Source organism: Moschus berezovskii, chromosome 1 (assembly GCF_049115385.1).
Source record: "Moschus berezovskii isolate FMDL1 chromosome 1, NW_MosBer_1.0, whole genome shotgun sequence".
NCBI classification, from domain to species: Eukaryota; Metazoa; Chordata; class Mammalia; order Artiodactyla; family Moschidae; genus Moschus; species Moschus berezovskii.
In genome coordinates this window covers 52961627-52984061 of record NC_142460.1, presented here as the reverse complement: position 1 = coordinate 52984061, position 22435 = coordinate 52961627, and the positions used below count along the sequence as shown (strand labels likewise).

Here is a 22435-nt window from a genome sequence, read left to right as displayed (position 1 = left end):
GCATGGGGAAAACAGAATAGTTTGGTTATTAGTCAATTACTGACTAAAAATTCCGTAGTGGATAAAACATACCACTAAGAGGAACTAAAGAGCCTCTTGATGAAAGTGAAAGAGAAGAGTGAAAAAGCTGGCCCAAAACTCAACACTCAAAAAACAGATCAAGGTATACGGTCCCATCACTACATGGTAAATAGATGGGGGAACAATGGAAACAGTGACAGACTTTATTTTCTTGGGCTCCAAAATCACTGCAGACATGACTGCAGCCATGAAATTAAAAGGTGCTTGCTCCTTGGAAGAAAAACTATGACCAACCTAGACAGCATATTAAAAACAGAGACATTACTTTGCTGACAAATGTCCATCTAGTCAAAGCCACGGTTTTTCCAGTAGTCATGCATGGATGTGAGAGGTGGACCATAAAGAAAGTTGAGTGCTGAAGAATTGATGCTTTTGAACTGTGGTGCTGGAGAAGACTCTTGAGATTCCCTTGAAATGTAGGGAAAAAATTTTCCCTGAAGGAAATCAACCCTGAATATTCACTGGAAGGACTGATGCTGAAGCTGATGTTCCAATACTTTGGCCACCTGATGCAATGAACTGACTCATTGGAAAACATCCTGGTGCTGGGAAAGACTAAAGGCAGGAGAAGGGGACAAGAGAGGATGAGATGGTTGGATGGCATCACCAACTCAGTGGGCATGAGTTTGAGCAAGCTCTTGGAGTTGGTGATGGACAGGGCAGCCTGATGTGCTGCAGTCCATGGGGTTCCAAAGAGTTGGACATGACTGAGTGACTAAATTGAACTGAAAACATACCAGGTAAATATGCAGTAACCTTGAGTCAGGAAACAGAATAAAGGTAAGAATACTGCTCTTAGACTATTTATAGAGTTTAACCATGTACCTGGTGCTGTTTTAATGTTACTTAATTCCACCTTTGTTTCAGGGGGTCGATCTACTGCTTATTGACTTTTGTGACCTCAGGACTATCATTATGTTTGTTGTTTACACTTAAGAGTTCTCTTTTAAGTACAGATTAGCCTATAAACCACATAAACATTTCTCTACAGGCTAATGTCACCAGTAGCTTAGAATGATCTTAGCTCATTTGGAATATAATTTACTTTGTTTTGATTTGTGCTGTTATTATTATTTTAGCTTTTTTCATTTTTATTTCAAAAATAAAAGAATTATTATATAGTAAATCTCCAATGTAATTAGAGGATTGTAATTTTTAGACAATCATTGTTAGAGAAATTCACTGCAATGTTTCAGAAATGACTTTTTACTTTTAATTGATCATACTTGATTTTTAGGATAGCCATGAAACAATGGGTTTGGTAAGTTTAACTAAATGCATGGCAATGGTTTCCTGCTGATTCCAGAGAGAGTATGATGTCTGCAGCAAAATCCACACTTATGAAAGTCCTTTCTGCCTTAATCACATTACGGGGACCCAAACTCATTTCTACAGCTAAAAAAAAAAAGGCCAAGAAGGCCTTATCTTCTCCAGTCCTCCAGTACTCTTTCCATGGTCTGACTTTCTGAGATCCAGGCAATTGTTTTCTGAGTCTTTCCAAGATAACAGCATTTTGAAAGAGCTATGAAGATCAGAAGGCCAAGGGCATGGCATTCACCCTGAGATTCACCCTGCATCTCAGGCCACTACAAGGTCCTGTGGCAATCTGAAACTGACAGAATCAAAATTTTACTTGATTGGACAAAATGTACACTCTCAAAAATACTTCATCACTAAAACCACATCTCATTGCAAGCTGACTTTTGGGGAAATGCTATGGTTGTTCAATGAAAAAGAATGAATACATACAATTTTTATTTCTAAAATATATTTTAGTATCTAAAATAAATTACCAAACACTTCATACTTGAAACTATTGTATATACAATTCAGACCTATCGGTTTGATCTTTCTACACTCAGTTTCAGCTCCAAAGAAATCAAAAGCCAAAATCTTGCAGATCCAGTACAAACTGAAGCATGGTTTTAATCAACCACATGTAACGCTTAATCATCAGAAAACTTGAAAACAAAGTTGGTAATTGCTCACACTACCATTATCTGCATTCCCAAACAAGCAGAATGTGTCACTCAGAAACGTTTCAATCAACCATATTTGTTTTGCATGTTTTGTATTACTCCTTTATATATTTGATACATGAATAAATACACACACAAGTTCTATGTTTAGAAAAACAAAATATTTGGGCATCAGTATTTAGTAACATAAATATTTACTAGTAAATACTCGTATTTCATTTAGTTAATGACTTCATTAACTAAAATGACTTTCATTTTGTCTTCATTTTCTAAAACAATGTTTGATGTTAGAAGCTCTTATTTTCACCTTCTCCTTTTACGATTATAGTATTGTTGTTGCTGTGTAGTCGGTAAATCATGTCCAACTCTTGCAACCCCCTGGACTACAGCCCACCAGGCTCCTCTGTCCATGGAATTTCCAAGGCAAGAATACTGAAGTGGGTTGCTGTTTCCTTCTCCAGGGGATCTTCCCAACCAAGGGATCAAACCTATGTCTCCTGCACTGCAGGCAGATTCTTTACTGCTGAGCCACCAGGGAAGCCCCAGGATTACACTATTACATGAAAATATTAGTTGAGAAGTTACTGTATGAAATTCATATTTTAACTTCCTTTAATTAATTAGGATGATATATATGCTATACTTTTTTTATAGCTTTTTTATGATTTTGCTCTGTTCTTAGTATCAGTTTTCAGAGAAAAATAATTGATTATCTGAATCAGAAGAATGTGTGAATTGCAGACTATCCAGAGTTAAGAAAAGCAATGATTTACAAACATCCACACTTATTTGATATTAAAACACAAATGTATTAAGATTTAACTGGATTTTTGTCATGCAGTTATTTGGATGCGTATGTTTGTACTCATTTATAAACAGAAGAGGGAAGAAAAGTAAGAGACACATTGATATTTTCCTGAGTATATTTTTGAGATTATGATACTTAATTGAAATTAACATTTAAAATAATTTAAAGATAGATTTCACATTAAATATAACCCTTAAAATAGTTGTATATAATGTATATGCAAAATGACTTTATCCCCTAAAACTGTTAAAATAATTGATATTGTTTTTCTGATTCACATAATGAATATTGACATTTACATTGATTGTAAAGCAAAGATATCATATTTATGTTCTACATCCATTTTAAAAATCTTATGATTATCTGGCATGCTGTGATCCCTGGTATTGCAAAAGTTGGACAGGATTCAGCAACTGAACTGAACTATCTTTTATATGATATTTTAACATTATCTTGAAAAGGTGTGGTAATTCTAAATCTTTGATCACGAATCACCTGCTCATTTCTCTGACTTCTTAGTTTTCATGGTGATCAGAAGAAGCTTTATGCTCTTGAAAATTTAATACCACTGATAGTTTCAATTAATATTTATATTTTATTCATTGCATACCATAATAGCATGCCTAATTAAATATTATTAACTATTTATATTATTATCTGTATATTATCTATATATTATAATAATATCAACTCACGTTTATATTCTTATAAATCTAATGTTATGATCCATATTAATGTGCATATAATAAGGTGAAGTCGCTCAGTCGTGTCTGACTCTTTGTGACCCCATGGACTGCAGCCCACCAGGCTTCTCCATCCATGGGATTTCCAGGCAAGAATACTGGAGTGGGTTGCCATTTCCTCCTCCAGGGTATATTCCTGACTCAGGTACCGAACCCTGGTCTCCTGCACTGCAGACAATTTACCATCTGAGCCAGGGACGAATAAGCAAGGTAATTTATTTAATAGGTCTGATTGCTCAGTCATGTCTGACTCTTTGTGACCCTGTGGACTGTAGCCCACCAGTCTCCTCTGCTCATGGCATTTTCCAGGCAAGAATACTACAGCAGATTGCCATTTCCTAATCTTAAAGATCTTTCTGACCCAGGGATTGAACCAGTGTCTCCTGCATCTCCTGCATCAGCAGGCAGATGGAGAAGATATCTAAACTCTACTCGTTGAAATGGGATTCAGCAATTTGCTTTTCATTAAGCATCATATTTTCCAGAAATACTCATCCATTCAGCTTCTGCTGTCTTCTACAAACAGATTGAAAAACAGGAATGTTTTCAAAGCTCTCTAGCATAGGATGTGCATTTTTCAAAAGATGTCAGAGAATAAGACGGGTCACAGGAAAGAATGAAAGCTGAATGTGGCGTCGACTCCAGTTATAAAATAAAAGACAGTTTTAGTCTTTATAGTGTAACAGTTGCCAGTAATATAAAGTGAATTTGATGGAGCACCAAAAACATAACAAGTTGAATAAAATGTATTTTTGTTGATGAAAAAAGAAAACAATCTTGTGGGTCACAATTTCTTGATCCTGTGAATTCAGATTCCTTTGAAGGGTATAATATTGATTTGTGGAGTGTCTTGTTATTACTAAAAGCTATTCCCTTTATTCTGATGCTTTTCTCTTACAAAAAAGAAATGAGATTATACAGCTGATATCATTAAAGCAAGAGCAAAATTGCATTAAAATGAAATGTTTTCAGAATTGAACTTGAAAGTCAAAGAGTTTGCCTCCCCATCTAAATTTCTATCAATCCCAGAGACACATCACAGAGTAAACTGAGATCAATTCCCAAAGGAAAATAAAACAGCTGACCTTTATTTTCAAAGTTCTTTTTCTTCAGTTAGTTAAGAAAATATAAACATTTATTTTACCTTAATCTAAAATCTACAGTTTAAAACAGATAGAATTATGTTTAAAGGGTTACATTACTTCAAAAATAAGTTCTAGAAGAATGCAAAGCAATCTGTTATGACAAGTTTTTTTCATATTATTTAGATAACAGTGTTTCCCTGTTAGAAACACTCAAGCAATCTTCATGAAGTTGTAAATAAATAACAACATTAAGTTTTGGGGTCAGTTTTGGATTTTGAAGTCACTTGATTATGTTATAATCATTATTATCAATAAAATAAATATTACTATTATTGAAAATGTAACAAAGTCATGCTGCTTGATTCTTAGTACTATACTTTTAATCATATTTCTTCACTATATTTTATTATCTTCATTAGTAAAAGCTTCAAAATGCAACCTTATCATGTGAAAGTGAAGTGAAGTGAATTCGCTCAGTCGTGTCCGACTCTTTGCGACCCCACTGATGGTAGCCTCCCAGGCTCCGCAATCCATAGGATTTTCCAGGCAAGAATGCGAGAGTGAGCTGCCATTTCCTTCTCCCGGGAATCTTCCCAACCCAGGGATCGAACCCAGGTCTCCTGCATTGCAGAGAGACGCTTTACCGTCTGAGTCACTAGGGAAGCCCAGCCTTATCATAGTTAATATTATATTACATTGATGGTTGCTTTTAATTAGTCAATACACTTATTTCCTGAAAGTAACTTGCTGTGTTTACCTTGTTTCTCTTTTGTTGAGTTGTTACTTTTTAGGGAAGAATGAAAAGGAAAAGAAAAGTCTCTTAGCCAATTTTTCTCAGCTTTTATGAGAGAATCATGAGTATTCATTCAAAGATATGTTCAGAATACCTACTTTGTGGCAGGTGCCGTCAGGTGCTGGGGATCTGATGATGAACAAGATAAAGATAGCTTGCCCTTACACAGCTTATTGTCACACATAAGCTAATTTTAGAAAGTGGGAAGCACTACACAGGGTGCCAAGAGAGATATCAAGTAGGAACAGTAGACCTTAGAAAAGACAAGGGAAGAAAGTCACTCTGAAGAGAGAAAATTGACACTGAGGTTCAAAAGAGAGCCTCCTGCCAGAAGGGAAAAATGTTAGAAAGATATTGATGGGCCAAACAACTTGACATGTTAAAAGGAAGAAAACACCAGCATGGGTGAAACAAAGAGCAGACTGACGGATGTACTATAAGGTCAAGAACCAAGACGGAACTAGGCCAGGTACCTTTCTATTTTTAACAGTAAGGAGTTTAGCTTTTATTTTCCGGGCAAGAGGAAACCATTCAAATTAAGAGTGGTAGGAATGGAGATTTATTCAAAACACTACATTGTGTTAGCAACAATGATAGAACATTTCTATTATTGTTCCATGGGAAACCAGCTACACAAAATGATTCCTGAAAAATTTAGAAAATGCTAGATATCAAGCTATACTTTTGGACAATCACAGTATCATTACTCTCTTAATACAGAATATTCTCATAATGTTAAAAGCTGCTTAAACTTTTACTTAAATCCCCAAATATATCTGACCTCAAAATTTAGTTTTCTGGTGGTATCTGGAATCTCTTTCTGTAAACACACGTTGGAAAATACTTATATAGAAAAAAGTGATCAGTATTACTCAAGTGAGTCATATAATTGGAATTCTTTTACTTTGTTTCAAAATTGCTAACTACTAAAAAATTAAATTTTAAAAGCTTATATTCACATTAAGAATGTGCCTTACATTCGTTACTTTTCATACACCTGAAAAAGTCACTCATAATGCAATTAACCCTGTTTAAGGCATGAATGGGATAATTTCTCCATGAGCTCTATTCTATTTCATGTTCCATAAGGCAACTTTGGCATTAAATATGGATAAAGTAATAGTTTTCATAAGGATATCCAGTATTAGAGTGTTAGGATGATTTTAATTAGTCTCCATCAGCAGGATAGGCTTACCTGTGTGCTTGTCCATGTGAAGTGCATGTAAATCCTGAACCATAACCTATGAATTTAAATCAGAAAGCTCATCAACTTCTGTTGGCAAGGTGAAAGATAAAAGCCACAGAAGGACCTTCCTAGCCTCTGTCAGTAATGATAAACAGCATTAACTGCTTCTGTAGACACTAATGCTGCTATCTTGGGAACACAGGCAGCTACCATGAGAACTTTACAGCTTCACTAATCATACTTTTGTTTGTCACAAAACAGAAAATAAAATCTCAACAAAGAAGCAATAAATATTAGCATTTATGAACAAAAGAAGGTCACATAAATATGTAGATCTCTGAATATGCAATGCATTCTTCATTAACCAAATATCATGTTCATTATTATAAGCTGTTATTCTAGGAGAAGGAGACAACAGAAGTAAGAGCAAATTAAATGAAAGCTGGGCCAGAGTCAGATGTGTAGGAAGCATTTTCCATAAAAAGATCCGGTGACTACAATAAAAATCAATGCTTTAATGTTGTGAAGCTATTTATTATTTATTGACTTAAAGGTGTTTTCAGTAGAGATAAATATTCCAAATTCTGTGACATCAAAATACCAAACTTTTCCTCTAGTTCATTGAAAAATTTGTGTTTGTGGCATTATATTTTAAATTCAAATATTATATTAAAATTCTAGTTTTCTCACTTCAAGGCAAAATATTCAAATTGAAATAATTTAATAACATTACTTACAAAGTTTAAACAACATGCATGGTAATTTTGATATTTAATACAGAGTTATCCAAACAATATTCTCCCTTAAAAGCATATCAGGATGTTATATCATTGAACTATAAAAACACTAACAAGTTTGAAAAAGAAAATAAGACATCATGCGAATCTTTTTATTTTCAAATGCATATGCCTATAAAGTTTATGTGATAGCTCACTTTTCATCTTACACAACATTAAATCCCTAGATCTTTGAAAGACTTCTGTTATGTTCAATGGTTTCATTTTCCTTGTACAGTTTTCCTTTTTTATATCATATTTCTAATATGTTTTACTTTTTTATTTTTTCCTCCTCTGCTACATTCCAACATGACTGATAAGGTGAAGGTTCAAGTAGTTAATCAACTGATTAGTTAACTATGCTACTAATTCTACAAAAAACCTTATACTATGTCCCTGCTATTATACTATTACTTCAGTTGCTAAATGCTGTTGGGATGTAATTAATGACGTTAAGTTAAAACTCAAGTGCTGTTAGGTAACATGCATGAAATTTAGGAGATATGGATAACAAACCAGAGCATGTCCTTTAAAAGTGCACCTAAACAACAAAACAATCTTGTGTAGGTAATCTACAGTCCAAGGGTTAGGGTATTTTTTTGTTCCATAAGCATTATTTTTATTACCTGTAAAATGGGTTAATAAAAGGACCTATTTCATATAGTCCCTGTAAGAATTATTACATATGCAAATGAAAGGCTTAGGATAAAACCTGATCACACAGTGACTATTAGTTATTATGATCTACTTGGATCACTTCAAATGTGGTTATTGAAACATACAAAATAATAAAATAATAATCACAAGTGTATCCACTGGTGCAAATACACTGTAATGTGTTATATGAATATCATATAATTGCCTAGGAGATGTGATATTAAAATATTAGTGGGAGGGGTTAATATGCTAAGTTATCTGGAAAAAGGAATTAGGAATTAAGTCTTTTATAATTTTAATAAATAAAAAGATTACATAATTGAGAAAAGAGAACATATTGTACTTTCACGAGTTATTAGACAAGAAATCTGAATTGATCTCCATTTAAAATCTGCTTCTTTCTTAGTTTTTATTTTAAGTTTACATAATAAAATAACCTTCTTTCACTACCTTATTGGGAAGAGAGTGAAAGGCTTTTTATTGGAAAAAAGGAGAATAGAGATCTGAAGAAAAACTATTCCAACTCATAACACTTTTGAGAAGGTCATAGTAATTGATTTCAGGTACTTTCTAACTGCAGATTCCTGACTCCTGGTTGTATCCCTAAATAAGTATATGGTATATGTGGTGTGGTAGGAGCCCCTTCATGAAAGTGAAAGAGGAGAGTAAAAAAGTTGGCTTAACTACTTTGGCCACCTCATGCGACGAGTTGACTCACTGGAAAAGACTCTGATGCTGGGAAAGGTTGGGGGCGGGAGGAGAAGGGGACGACAGAGAATGAGATGGCTGGATGGCATCACCGACTCTGTGGACATGAGTTTGAGTGAACTCCGGGAGTTGGTGATGGACAGGGAGGCCTGGCGTGCTGTGATTCATGGGGTCGCGGAGAGTCGGACACGACTGAGCGACTGAACTGAACTGAACTGAACTGAAGACTCAACATTCAGAAAACTAAGATCATGGCATCTGGTCCTATCACTTCATGGCAAATAGATGGGGAAACAGTGGAAACAGTGAGGAAATTTATTTTGGGGGCTCCAAATCACTGCAGATGGTGATTGCAGCCATTAAATTAAAAGACACTTACTCCTTGGAAGCAAAGTTATGACCAACCTAGACAGCATATTAAAAAGCAGAGACTTTGCCAGCAAAAGTCCATCTAGTCAAAGCTATGGTTTTTAAAGTAGTCATGTATGGATGTGAGAGTGGGGACTATAAAGAAAGCTGAGCACCAAAGAATTGATGCTTTTGAACTGTGGTGTTGGAGAAGACCCTTGAGTGTCCCTTGGACTGCAAGGAGATCCAACCAGTCCATCCTAAAGGAGATCAGTCCTGCATGTTCATTGGAAGGACTGATGTTGAAGCTGAAACTCCAATACTTTGGCCATCTGATGCGAAGAGTTGACTCATTGGAAAAGACCCTGATGCTGGGAAAGATTGAGGGAAGGAGGAGAAGAGGATGACAGAGGATGAGATGGTTGGATGGCATCACCAACTCAATGGACATGAGTTTGAGTAAACTCCTGAAGTTGGTGATGGACAGGGAGACCTGGCGTACTGTAATCCATGGGGTCACAAAGAGTCGGACACGACTGAGAGACCGAACTGAACTGAACTGAGGAGCCTTGGGGACATGATGGTAGTAAACAAAGATTCATATTATACAACCACATTTATTTGCATCTCACTCCTTTTGATCCAAGTCATAGGGTTAAAAGTAGGTAGAGCAGCACAGAATGCATAAAATGCTGACCTTAGAAATATATGTAGTATGTAAGTACCCTACATTCCATTATTTTTTCCCTAATTCTTATAGCATTTAAGCATTTAGTCAACCCACTCAGTGAAAGAAATATTATTTGATCCTGTATTACTGCCAGACACTACCCTGTGAGCTAATGATATAATGGTGAAGAAATAAGGTCACTTCCCAAGGAGTTTATGATCTTCATTTGTCTCCAGGCATCTTACAGACAATGGCAAAATAGTTTTAACACTGTGGAAACACATGGAAAGGGTGATTTATTTACTAAGCCTTAGTGTTATTGTATTTCTGAATAAAAAAGCTCAGAAGAGTATATTCTATTTCTTTTGCATTGCTTCTGCATATTACTTTAGTGTCAGATAGGTAAAATAAATATTTATGAAACTGAAGTAATACCGTAATACATTTTCCTTATTAATTCATTAGCAAAAAACAAATGTTGACTGAAAGTGAACTAAAAATACTTTACTTTTATGTAATTGGTTATTCAATAAGAAGAACTGCCTTCTTCAAAATTTAATGATGTCATTAAAATGATATAATCAGAGAGAACATAATATGAAATATATGGATATTACTTAATTTGGATATTACATATCAAAACATCCATCAACAATTGGGGGGTGTCCCTGGTGGTTCAGTCGTAAAGAATCCACCTGCCAATGCAGGGCACATGGGTTCGATCCCTGAATCAAGAGTTTCCCACATGCCACGTGCACCACTACTAAGCCCATCACCACAAGTATGTAGCTTGTGTCTCGAGCCCAGGAGTCGCTTCGGTTTTTTTACTGAAGCCCTTGTGGAGAGCCTGTAATCCTCAACAAGCAAAACCACTGAAATAAGAAAGCCACACACTGTAACTAGAGAGTAGCGCCCACTCTCAGCAAGTAGACAAAGCCCACAAAGAAAGGATCAAAGACCCAACACAGCCATCAGTAAAATTATTAAAAGAATTAGACATAATAGTTTATGATATGATATATTTAATTTCTTTGTCACAGAATATGTTTCCTTTGAGAAATCAGTGAAAAATACATGTAAGGGTGCTATCTAAAAAATAATAGCCAATGAGATAACTAAGCTGTCATAATAATTTTAAATCTAGTTACTTCAATGTCTATAAAAACATTGGTAGAAGATGAAAATTATTCTTTATATGCCCCAATTTTTATTCCTATTATTTAGTAGAAGTCTAAGATATAGATATAAATAAAAAGAAAGATAATAAAATATAAATATATATGAAATTATATAGTGAAAATATTAATTCTTCTATTAATTATATGTCATTCATAGAATGCAGATAAAAATTTTAGTAATATTTGACATGAATTTCCTTAAAAGAGGCAAATTTAAGGCATTTAAATCAAATGCTACTATTAAATGAGTATATCTTTTTTGATTTGAATTAATTAGGATACAAAGAGTCTTATTCATACAGAATGGTGACATCTCTCCTGTGGTTAAACTTTTTTCTGATAAAATCTTTAGCACTTTCTTCCTTCAAAGACTATAAATGAAAAATTACAACAAATAACAAGCCTAACAAAACAACATTCTGACTGTATTGTCATATTTATTATAAAACACTTGGCTCACTGCATTTTGGCATTTTATACAACTGGTTCTGACAGTGATTAACATGGTTTGGGCTTCTGCAGTTTCACCCAAGAGAAATAAAACACCAAAATCTCTGCAGGTGTGTAATGGGCCAGAGATTTACAATCTGTTCTGCAAAGTCAGACTTCAAAGACTTGAAAAAAAAAATCTTAAAGTTGGCAATGCCTCTATCATCACTATTATTTAAGGTGTTTTCTATATTTCAAAAGGAACTGTGTAGCTAATTGCAAAGATTTCATCTCCAATTTGACTTCTATGCAGCTCTCCTCAGAAGACAATTTTCATTATACATCTGCACATTCCAGGTGAAGCAGGCATCACCTTTATGAAGCAGCAAACTAAATAATTATTTACTTGCACTTCCAAGGAGACTTCACTTGAAGTGTACTGCATCATTTAACTGATACTGAGGAGTAGTTGGGAAGTGCCGAGGGAATTACCAAACGACAATCAGGCCGCAGCACCTGGGCTATGGCGGCCCCAGGACAAGTGCCCATAATTGCTTCCGTGATTGTTGGTGTGAACCTAATATAAAACTTACCCAATTAAGGTCAGAATGCACACGATCATTTCAATTACAGGCATGTTCATCTGCCTGAGAGCTGCTCACAGAAGAAAAAGTTCAAATAGTGCTATTTAAATTTTTAAATGTGAGAGTTTACCCATTTTCGTGGCTATCAGGTCTATGTGTATGCCTGACAGAGTGCAAATTGCTCCATCTTTTAGAATTTTCACTGATGTATTTTCAAATGTCATCTCTGTAGTTTATTTCCATTCCATGAGTAAATAAACAATGAATAAACAACATAAAGGAATATCATTTTAATGATAAGTCCCTCAGAAATCAGTAGTAGGTTACTTTCTTTAAACTTGAATTCTGTTTATACATTTCAACGAAAGCACCCAGTAATCTCTCTGTCATCCACGGCTATTACTAACAGAAATGAAATAAATTGAATAATGGGCCAATATTTTTAGTCAATTTAACCACCAAAGGTTTTGATTGCTATGATATTTTGCCTGAAGTATAGTTCTCTTCTATTCAAGTAAGTTTGTTGAAAATTGTCAAGGTCATAGAGGCACACATTAACTGTATCAGTCAGGGTGCAAAGAGAAAAGCTTTCTTCCATTATAGCAGATTGCAGGCTTCATTCGAATATTTTCCGTCATCTCATCAACCTTGTTTAAAAGAGGGGATAATGTTAAAAGAAAAAAAAAAGGGGGAAAAAAAAGTCCTTCAAATTCTTCATCCATAAAGAACTCCATGTATACTCTCTCAAAATGTATACAGCATATATAGTTTTTATATATATAATATATAGAACAGACACAAATTTGAAAACTGTCACACTACCCATTTTTAAGCTTTAATTTTTTTAGGATATAAATAAGAATAAAATATTCATTTATCAAAATTACTTATTAAAAATGGAAACCGACATGATACCTAATCACACAGGTACTACTAAAGTTCGCATTAGTACGTGAACAATATTATCTGTCATTTACCAGTGTTATACAATTCTACATTTGATTATCTTCTGTTATTTTTAGGTTTTTGCAGTAGGAACAAGCATACTATCCAGAACAAGCATCAGAACCACGTTATGTTCCTTGGCTTGGTTTCCTGACTGAAGTTATAGCATTGTGTCTGCCAGGATGCTTTAGCAAATTTCAATCAATAATGTCAACCTGAAGCCAGCATTGACCTTACTGAACTTGAACTCACTGAAACATTTTATCACAAACATTGGAGGTTGTAATGATTCATTGTTTTAAAGTAAAAAATAGATCCTTTTAGATTTATATAAAGGCCATAATTTATGTAGTGATGTTAATTTCGAGTGTATGATGTGCTTCAGTCTCTCATTCTGCTTGCCATTTTGTGACAGAAATGCTGAAGCCATCTGAAGGTTACAAACAATGTTCACTAATAACGAGCTCTTGTGTCCTTGTAGGTTTCACTTTGATGGATATCCATAGTGTTTCCCCATGACATAATTCTACTGAGAAAAAACATGTCTTGAAAACACAGTTTGTGGTTTCACCTTCAAAGATAACTAGCATGATTTTAAAAACAAAGGTAAACTAAAAATGAGAAATAAATGTACATTGTTATCATAATGTGCATTTAATCATTTTTATTACATGTCCTTCCAAATTTAAAAATAAGAAATAAAGATGCTATAGAAAGAGCACTTCATAGAGTATTTCCTTGATTATTATTTTTAAAATCTACCCTTTTAGTCATAAAACAGTAATGCCACTCTAATGAGACACACACAGCATGTTTCTCTGAAAAAGCTATGTGTTGTTTAATAGTCTTACATAAACAAGTCTCCACATTTCAATGTCCATTTTTGCATACACTGGAGAACTTCAAGAACCCTTTTATATTTCCACTACCTGTCAGTTCATATTATAACCATAAAACAAGGAAGATGACAGAACCAAAGACACCTATGAAGATTCTCTCAAGTGCTTCTATAGTCCACACAAAAATATAGAATCAAGGCCTTACAGTCCTTTACATAATCAATAGTAGAAAACCATGAATGTTAAGATGTACATGATTTGAGTAAAGGCTAAACTGAGATTTCAAATGAGACTTTTGAATTGCTAGCATTGGCAGATTGGTGTTTGGAAACTTTAATTCTAGTGTAGTTCAACAGGAGTGGTATCAACTGAACCCACAGGTGTTTTAAATAGAAGTTAGTATTCAATTTGCATTAGAATTGGCTTCTATACATTGTCCCACAGATTTCAATAAAAATGACCTCATTGCTTCACCTCTAACAGATGTCTATTTCAGTAAATTATGTAGGTTGTCTTCTTTCTCAATATACAGAGACTATGAAATGACCTTAAATAAAACTTTATACAAGAAGGATTAAATTATTTGGAAATTCTGCTTGAGATGATCACAAAAACCCATTATTTGACTAAAAATTTAGTTCATCCACTGCCATACAGCACTGTGTAACCTAGGGACTCCATAAATACAGGATGAAACACAGACATTGATAAGACAGTGCTCAGGCAGAAAATAGTTGTTGTAACTCATGTGCAAATTTAGATATTATCCATGACACCATGTTGGCAAAAATGATTTACTTAAAGTATGTAATGAACTCAAAGAAGATGCCCTGGGAACCTGAGAATCTTCACATGAAACACTTATACTCCTCAAAGATGTGTGCATGAATTGTTTTTAACTATGTATTTCTTTTTATATTGTAATTCAATCATCTCAGTGCTACTTCAAATGTGACACTAGAAAATTCATAACTGTATAAGACTCAAAATGTGAAGGAAACACCTTTACACATATATAATGACAATAAATGTATAAATGATATAAACAAACAAGATACACATTTCAGCTCACATTTTTAAAACTAATAGAACAAATTGAAACCTCCTTTTTTTCCTTGCCAAGAATGTGCATTTCATTATGTAAAATATTTTAATGCTGATTTATAGGTGAACATAAAAGGAAGTTATTAAGGACAGGCTTTCATTAGGTTTTTGAAAAGTAGTTTCTAAATATATGCATGTCAGTTTAATGAAAAGAGTGATGATGGTAATTTCTAAATGACCTACAGATGTGTTTATATAGCACCTGCCTATTTCTATTGGGCAAATTTTTTTCATTTAATTTTACATATATCAAATGGCGGAGTGCAGGCAATTGCAGATATAGTTCTTTGATATTCATATAAAGAAATATAGCAATTTATTTAAAAATTACATTTTTGATAAGTGAAACTTGGGAAGTATATTGAAAGGTAGAAAAGAGACTTTCTTTTTTATTCCAAATTGTAGTGTGTGAAAGTGGAACTGTTTAAAGACATCTCACCTGCTTCAGCAAACATGCAGCTCTCCCTGTACTGGGGAACATCTGGTTTTAAGAAGGTAAAATGTAATTACTGAAGGGAGATCTGAGCTATTCCATATGCCTAATCTCATTGGGCAGGTCGTATAATTTGCTGGAGGTCCAAACAAAAGTTGCATGGGCTTAATTACTTTTGAAAAGCATTCCCAAAGTAGATGCTACCTCAAAGGTATCCAGAGTTGTCGATTTAAAAAAATATATATACATATACCTAAGAGCCTCTTCCAGATAACAGAAATCCAGAAAATGTTAGTTTTCGGAAATACAACACTATGTTCTTGCTTTCCTAAGTTATGTGGTAGAGATGGCTAACTATCTCCCAAATATTAACAAGGAAGAGTATTGGTGGATATAACTGCCCAGACAATGATTATATTTCCCTGCTCCACTTCAGTCATAGCCTTGTGACTAGTTTTGCTAATGTATGGTTTTTAAGAAATGTATTTCTTTTCCATTTTCTAAAATTCCTTCTGATGACCAGAAGGGGAAAAAAAAATGATTTCAAGACTCTGTGCAATTGTGAAACTACAAGATAGAATGATGTTTTATCCTGAAAAGCAACCCCCTGACATGCAATGATCATGTTGGCTGGTTAGGTAGCAAAAAAAAAAAAAAAAAAATAGCTTCTATTCTGTTTAACCACCATAATTTTGGAGATACTTGCTGTAGCTGCAAATATTATTCTCAGAAGGTCAGCACCATCATTGTGCTTGCCAACTGTGGCTCAGAAAATCTATTCAATAATCACTCAGTACTTGCTATAGACCAAGACTTGTGCTAGTTCTTTGGAATAAAACATGACTATGACACAGTTTTGTTTTGTTTTCTTATCATCTCAACAAGAAAAACATAAATAAATGCAGAATAATAAATAATATAGTATATGCTGGGGGAGTTAGGATAAACCTGTAGGTGGTAACATGATCAAAGGCAATAAATGATAAATTATATGCTCAGGATGTTATATAGCAGATGAGTCTCTTAGCTGCAGGATGATTCTGAGGGAAGGGAATGGTTTTATGAGCTCTACAACAGGTGGATGAATGTATTGAGGGCAACAAAGTCTAGAGTTGAGATTCAGTTCAGTTCAGTTCAGTCGCTCAGTCGTGTCTGACTCTTTGCAACCCAAGAATCACAGCACGCCAGGCCTCCCTGTCCATCATCTAGCAGTAATCAATGCTTTGTAATGCTCTAATAAAGTGTAATGATAGTCCACATCAAGGTAGTGGTGGTAGAAATGATTAAATTAATTGGATTTGGAAGAGAGGGTGATAGTTTAGCTTACTCTAAATGGTTGTACCAAAAATTAAATGTTCAAGGAGAGGACAATTTATTAATAGTAGAAAACTTAATTGATTCAGTTATTTGTAAGGTTTCAACTGTCCATATGCTATAGAAGATACAATGACCACCCAGTAGTTAAATGCATAAATCCAAAGATCAAAGAGGAACTAAAGAGCCTCTTGATGAAAGTGAAAGAGGAGAGTGAAAAAGGTGGCTTGAAGCTCAACATTCAGAAAACTAAGATCATGGCATCTGGTCCCATCACTTCATGGCAGATAGATGGGGAAACAGTGGAAACAGTGGCTGACCTTATTCTTCTGGGCTCCAAAATTACTGCAGATGGTGATTGCAGACATGAAATAGAAAGATGTTTACTCCTTGGAAGGAAAGTTATAACCAACCTAGACAGCATATTAAAAAGCAGAGACATTACTTTGCCAAAAAGCTCCATCTAGTCAAGGCTATGGTTTCTCCAGTGGTCATGTATGGATGTGAGAGTTGGACTACAACAAAAGCTGAGCGCAGAAGAGTTGATGCTTTTGAACTGTGGTGTTGGAGAAGACTCTTGAGAGTCCCTTGGATGGCAAGGAGATCCAACCAGTCCATCCTAAAGGAGATCAGTCCTGGATGTTCATTGGAAGGACTGATATTGAAGTTGAAACTCCAAAACTTTGGCCACCTGATGTGAAGAGCTGACTCATTTGGAAAGACCCTGATGCTGGGAAAGATTGAGGGCAGGAGGAGTAGGGGACGACAGAGGATGAGATGGTTGGATTGCAGCATCAACTCGATGGACATGGGTTTGGGTGGACTCTGGAAGCTGGTGATGGACAGGAGGGCCTGACGTGCTGCTATTCATGGGGTCACAAAGAGTCGGACACGACTGAGCGACTGAACTGCCTGACTCACTGACTGAAAGATCAAATATAATTCTGGCCTGAAAAGAACATTTGATTTAAGGGGTCAGATTTTTTTTTTCTTACTTCTAAATTTATACATAAGTTTTGAATATTTATGTTGTTAAAGACACTACCTTTTAATATAATAGAAAAATCATTATTTTTGAACTTATTTTATATTTGTTTAGTTATTAAGCAACACTATTAAATGTGTCGCTAGTATTGTAAATCCTAAACTTTGTCAGAAATACATGTTTTCTATGTTCTGCTTACTAACAGTTATCAATGCTATCTTTAGTAATAATCTATAATATTTAATCTGCTTATTTCATTGAAGTCATTCGTGTTCTAGAAACTGAGAGAAGTTCTATTTGGTATTTTCAAAAATGAATAAATTATTTTGTATTTATCTTTGAATATGTATATGCTTATTTGGGGGCTTCCATGATGACTCAGCAATTAAGAATTTGCCTATATCCCTGGGCTAGGAAGATCTGGAGGAGGAAATGGCAACTCCAGTATTGTTGACTGAGAAATCCCATTGACAGAGGAGGTAGACTATAGAGTCACAAATAATAAGACATGATTGAGCATGCACTTGTATGCATACTTACTTTCTGGGACTTCCCTGGTGACTCAGTGGTAAAGAATCTGCCAATGTGGGAGATGTGAGTTCGACCCCTGGGTCAGGAAGATCCCCTGGAGAAGGAAATAGCAACCCACTCCAGTATTTTTGCCTGGGACATCCCAAGGACAGAGGAGCCTGGTGGGCTACAGTCCATGGGGTTGCAAAGATTTGGACATGACTTAGCAAGAACAATACTTATGCTTTAATTTTAATTTCCTATACAATATAGATAATTATCATATTATCAGAATCCCTGTGTACACCAGCATTACAGGAAAACTGAATTTAAATACTTCACTGAAGAGTTGATATGTTTACCTAAACAGACTTTGATAATCTGCCTGGTAGAATATTATTTATGCTTAAATATAACAATTTAATTTTTAAAGGAAGTTTTTGTTTCTACAGATCTAGGGTAACATTTTTTGTAACATTTACAATATGCTAGGCACTGTGTCCAATGCTACAGATCCTAATAAAATATTGCTCTCTCAATTTGTTTATTGTCCATTAGTGGAGTTAGTTATAGTCTCCCTCCTTTCCTCTCTCAAATCTGTGTACACACTGGCCTGGAAAAAAGAGAATCATAAAAAGAAATATTAGTTCTGATCTAAAATAAGACAGGTTTGTTTTTAGTGTGATGTCAGGACCCTTCCCTATCCCAACAAGAAGAATTACATTCACTGACTCATAATTTGGTCAAAGATTATGCTCTAGAATACCTCTCGGAATATCTGATCTCCAAAAGGTTTAGTCCTTAATTCATTTCTAGTCTATGCACATTGCTTCTGCCCTTTGTTATTCCTGTCCTTGTCCATTGTCAGGGTACCTCTTGATAAAATTGCTCTGCTCTGTCTCACTTTAGAGATGCAGTACAATGCTATACTGAGAATACTTTTTCATGGATTAGAAAATCTCAACAGAAGGATAATAAGACCAGACAGAGATTCATCCATTTCTTTTAGAAATGTTGCCTTTTATTCCCAGGTAAATATGCTCATTTGCATGGTTGAAATATAGCATACTGAGTTCCTTAGCCCCTTCCACCGTTCTCAGTCAAGCCTAACACCCATGAATCACTGGCAAGTGTAATGAGGCTGTAAAAGAAGATGTGTTGGTGAAAAGATTGTGCCAGGTCCCTTAGGACTTTTCAGACAATGATTTATATTTGTTTGAGTTTACATAACACCAATGTCACACTATAAAGTGGTTCAAAAGTAACCAAATGCTAACCTGCAGTTGATTTTGCCCAATTTCAGATCAAGCACAGCTCGCTGTCTACAAGTTTCTTTCCTATTTGCAGCTTCAATTTTTCATTGAAATCAATGTTTGGTTAACCAAGCACTAAAATAGCTTCTAAATCTTAAGTTATCCATTTCTGTACTACACGTATATTATACTCTTAATTTACAATTTACTTAATAGCATGCAGTGGATATGTCTTCATAATGAATATTTCTTGCAGATGTTACACACAAACAGCTTTTCTAAGATTAGTGCTCACTTTATCCCAAATTTGTTATCAATTTTATTGGCTATGCAGTTTCTTTCCTTTGGTCAATCACTCTTTAAATTGGCTAGTTTAATGCATCACAGCAAATGATTTTCAGAAATCATTAGGCACATGAAAATGCATATTCAGCTCACACAGTTTTAATTGACCCCATTCACACCTACCAATGGCACTGCTGCACAATCTGTCAACTTTGCTGCTCTTCATTTCATTAAAGTCTGAATATACAAGTTACTTGTAAAAATCTCTTCCCTGGACTTGTGTTATATTACCTCTTTGGAAAGAACTGATATGACACTCTTTTGTAATAAGGCTTGCCTTGGTTTAGCCAACAAGTCCTTAGGTAAGTGAATCTAGAAAGCAAAACTCAGAATAGTTTACAATGGTGATTTTCAAAGGGGTGAATTTGCTCCTCTGGGGACGTATTTGCAGATGTTTTTGATTGCCACAGTGGGAAAGGGATTGCTACTGGTATCTGGTGGGTAGAAGCCAGGGATTTTGCTGTTTTTAGTGTATAGATCAGTCTCCTACAGCAAAGAAAAACCCAGTTTAAAATGCCAATAATATTAGATTGAGATACTCTAGTGTACAGTATCCTATAAAAATCCTTTTGAGTGGTGGGAGGTAGGAAGAAGGTTCAAGAAAGAGGAGACATATGTATACCTATATCTGATCTATGTTGATGTGTGGCAGAAACTAGTACAATATTGTAACTATCCGTCAATTAAAAATAAATAAATAAAAAAACCTAATACACATACAATGAACAAAAACTATGTCAGTTCAGTTCAGTCGCTCAGTCGTGTCCGACTCTCCGCCACCCCATGAATCACAGCACGCCAGGCCTCCCTGTCCATCACCAACTCCCAGAGTTCACCCAAACTCATGTCCACAGAGTCAGTGATGCCATCCAGCCATCTCATTCTCCATCGTCCCCTGCTCCTCCCACCCCCAACCTTTCCCAGCATCAGAGTCTTTTCCAGCGAGTCAACTCGTCGCATGAGGTGGCCAAAGTATTCGAGATTCAGCTTTAGTATCAGTCCTTCCAATGAACACCCAGAATTGATCTCCTTTAGAATGGACTGGTTGGATCTCCTTGCAGTCCAAGGGACTCTCAAGAGTCTTCTCCAACACCACAGTTCAAAAGCATCAATTCTTCAGCGATCAGCTTTCTTCACAGTCCAACTCTCACATTCATACATGATCACGGGAAAAACCATAGCCTTGACTAGACAGACCTTGGTTGGCAAAGTAATGTCTCTGCTTTTCAATATACTATCAAGGTTGGTCATAACTTTCCTTCCAAGGAGTAAGCGTCTTTTAATTTCCTGGCTGCAATCAGCATCTGCAGTGATTTTGGAGCCCAAAAAAATAAAGTCTGACACTGTTTCCACTGTTTTTCCATCTATTTCCCATGAAGTGATGGGACCAGATGCCATGATCTTTGTTTTCTGAATGTTGAGCTTCAAGCCAACCATTTCACTCTCCTCTTTCACTTTCATCAAGAGGCTTTTGAGTTCCTCTTCACTTTCTGCCATAAGGGTAGTGTCATCTGCATATCTGAGGTTATTGATATTTCTCCCAGCAATCTTGATTCCAGCTTGTGCTTCTTCCAGCCCATATTATCCGTTTAAAAAAATGTATTAGAGTTATATAGGATAAGGATGGGTCATGAAATCCACTGTGAAGTCAGAGAAATTTGAGTTTCTCTGTCATGCTCTTCTTCCTCCATTTGATGCTACAGCCTAAGTTCTTGCCCTGATTACCATTCTGTCTTATAAATCTTCCTGGTTGTAACCCATTCCCTTAGAGCCACTTTTCACCTTATGCATATAAACATTAAAAAATAAATAAAATAAACATTTTCCAATAGTCTTATTAACCATAGAAAAACTTGTGCTAATCAGTCCCTGTAACTCTATGCCAGTAGAAAGTGGAAAGTCAAAGACATCATAATTCCTCTCATTTAGTTTGTTTTTAAAACAATTTTTCAGAATTTTATCTTGGAGAACCCATTTAAAATTTTCCAACACTTTTGTCTAATTTTGTATTTATAAATAATTGTATTCTGTCACTGTGTCAAATGCTCCTTTTAGAGGGCTTCATAAAATAGTAGGAATTGAGTAAAATAGTGGTAAAATAAACAAATATAAAGGGAAAACTGAACAGAATATTAAAGGCACGGTATTTGAACATTTCTAGTTGAACTGCTTCTATCTGTTCTATGGAATTTGTTAATGTACCTTGCAAAGGAATATTTTGTATGTAATTCTCAAACCTTGTGAGATATTGAAAGTCAAGAATTTGCACACTTTATGGGTCTTTTCAAACTGCAGATCCCATCATACTATTATTCTACTGAAAATCTTTCACTACATTCCAATTACCAAACCACCAGAGCCCCTCTAAAGCCTGCAGATTCAGCATGAGGACTGGCCCTAGACTAGCTCTCTAACCTCTCTACACACTCTCCTGGAGCTCTGCCTTCATTCCACCACAGCTTTCTATCATTCCTTAGTGTTTTGTTTTCTTTTGTTCTTTTCTTATGCTTTTCTCCATGCTATTTAATCATTCCTCAATATTGCCTGTAGAATTCAACTATTTGTATGGAAATACATCCCTGGACATTGTGGCATGGAACATTTTTACCTAGCTTACTAAAAGATTCTGCTATACCTTCTGTTGAAATTTTTTGATAGTGTATCTACATATTCACTAGATAA

At 35.2% G+C, this 22435-nt stretch overlaps 1 long non-coding RNA gene across 1 annotated transcript in view; it reads left to right on the top strand.

Annotated features, from left to right (window-relative positions):
• Positions 1–5703: 5703 nt before the first annotated feature.
• The window catches only part of LOC148778723 (uncharacterized), a 36439-nt gene continuing 19707 nt past the window's right edge, over positions 5704–22435 (top strand). The window contains exon 1 of the long non-coding RNA XR_016037765.1: positions 5704–5958. This is a non-coding gene — a long non-coding RNA (uncharacterized LOC148778723). The remainder of the gene's footprint in view (positions 5959–22435) is intronic.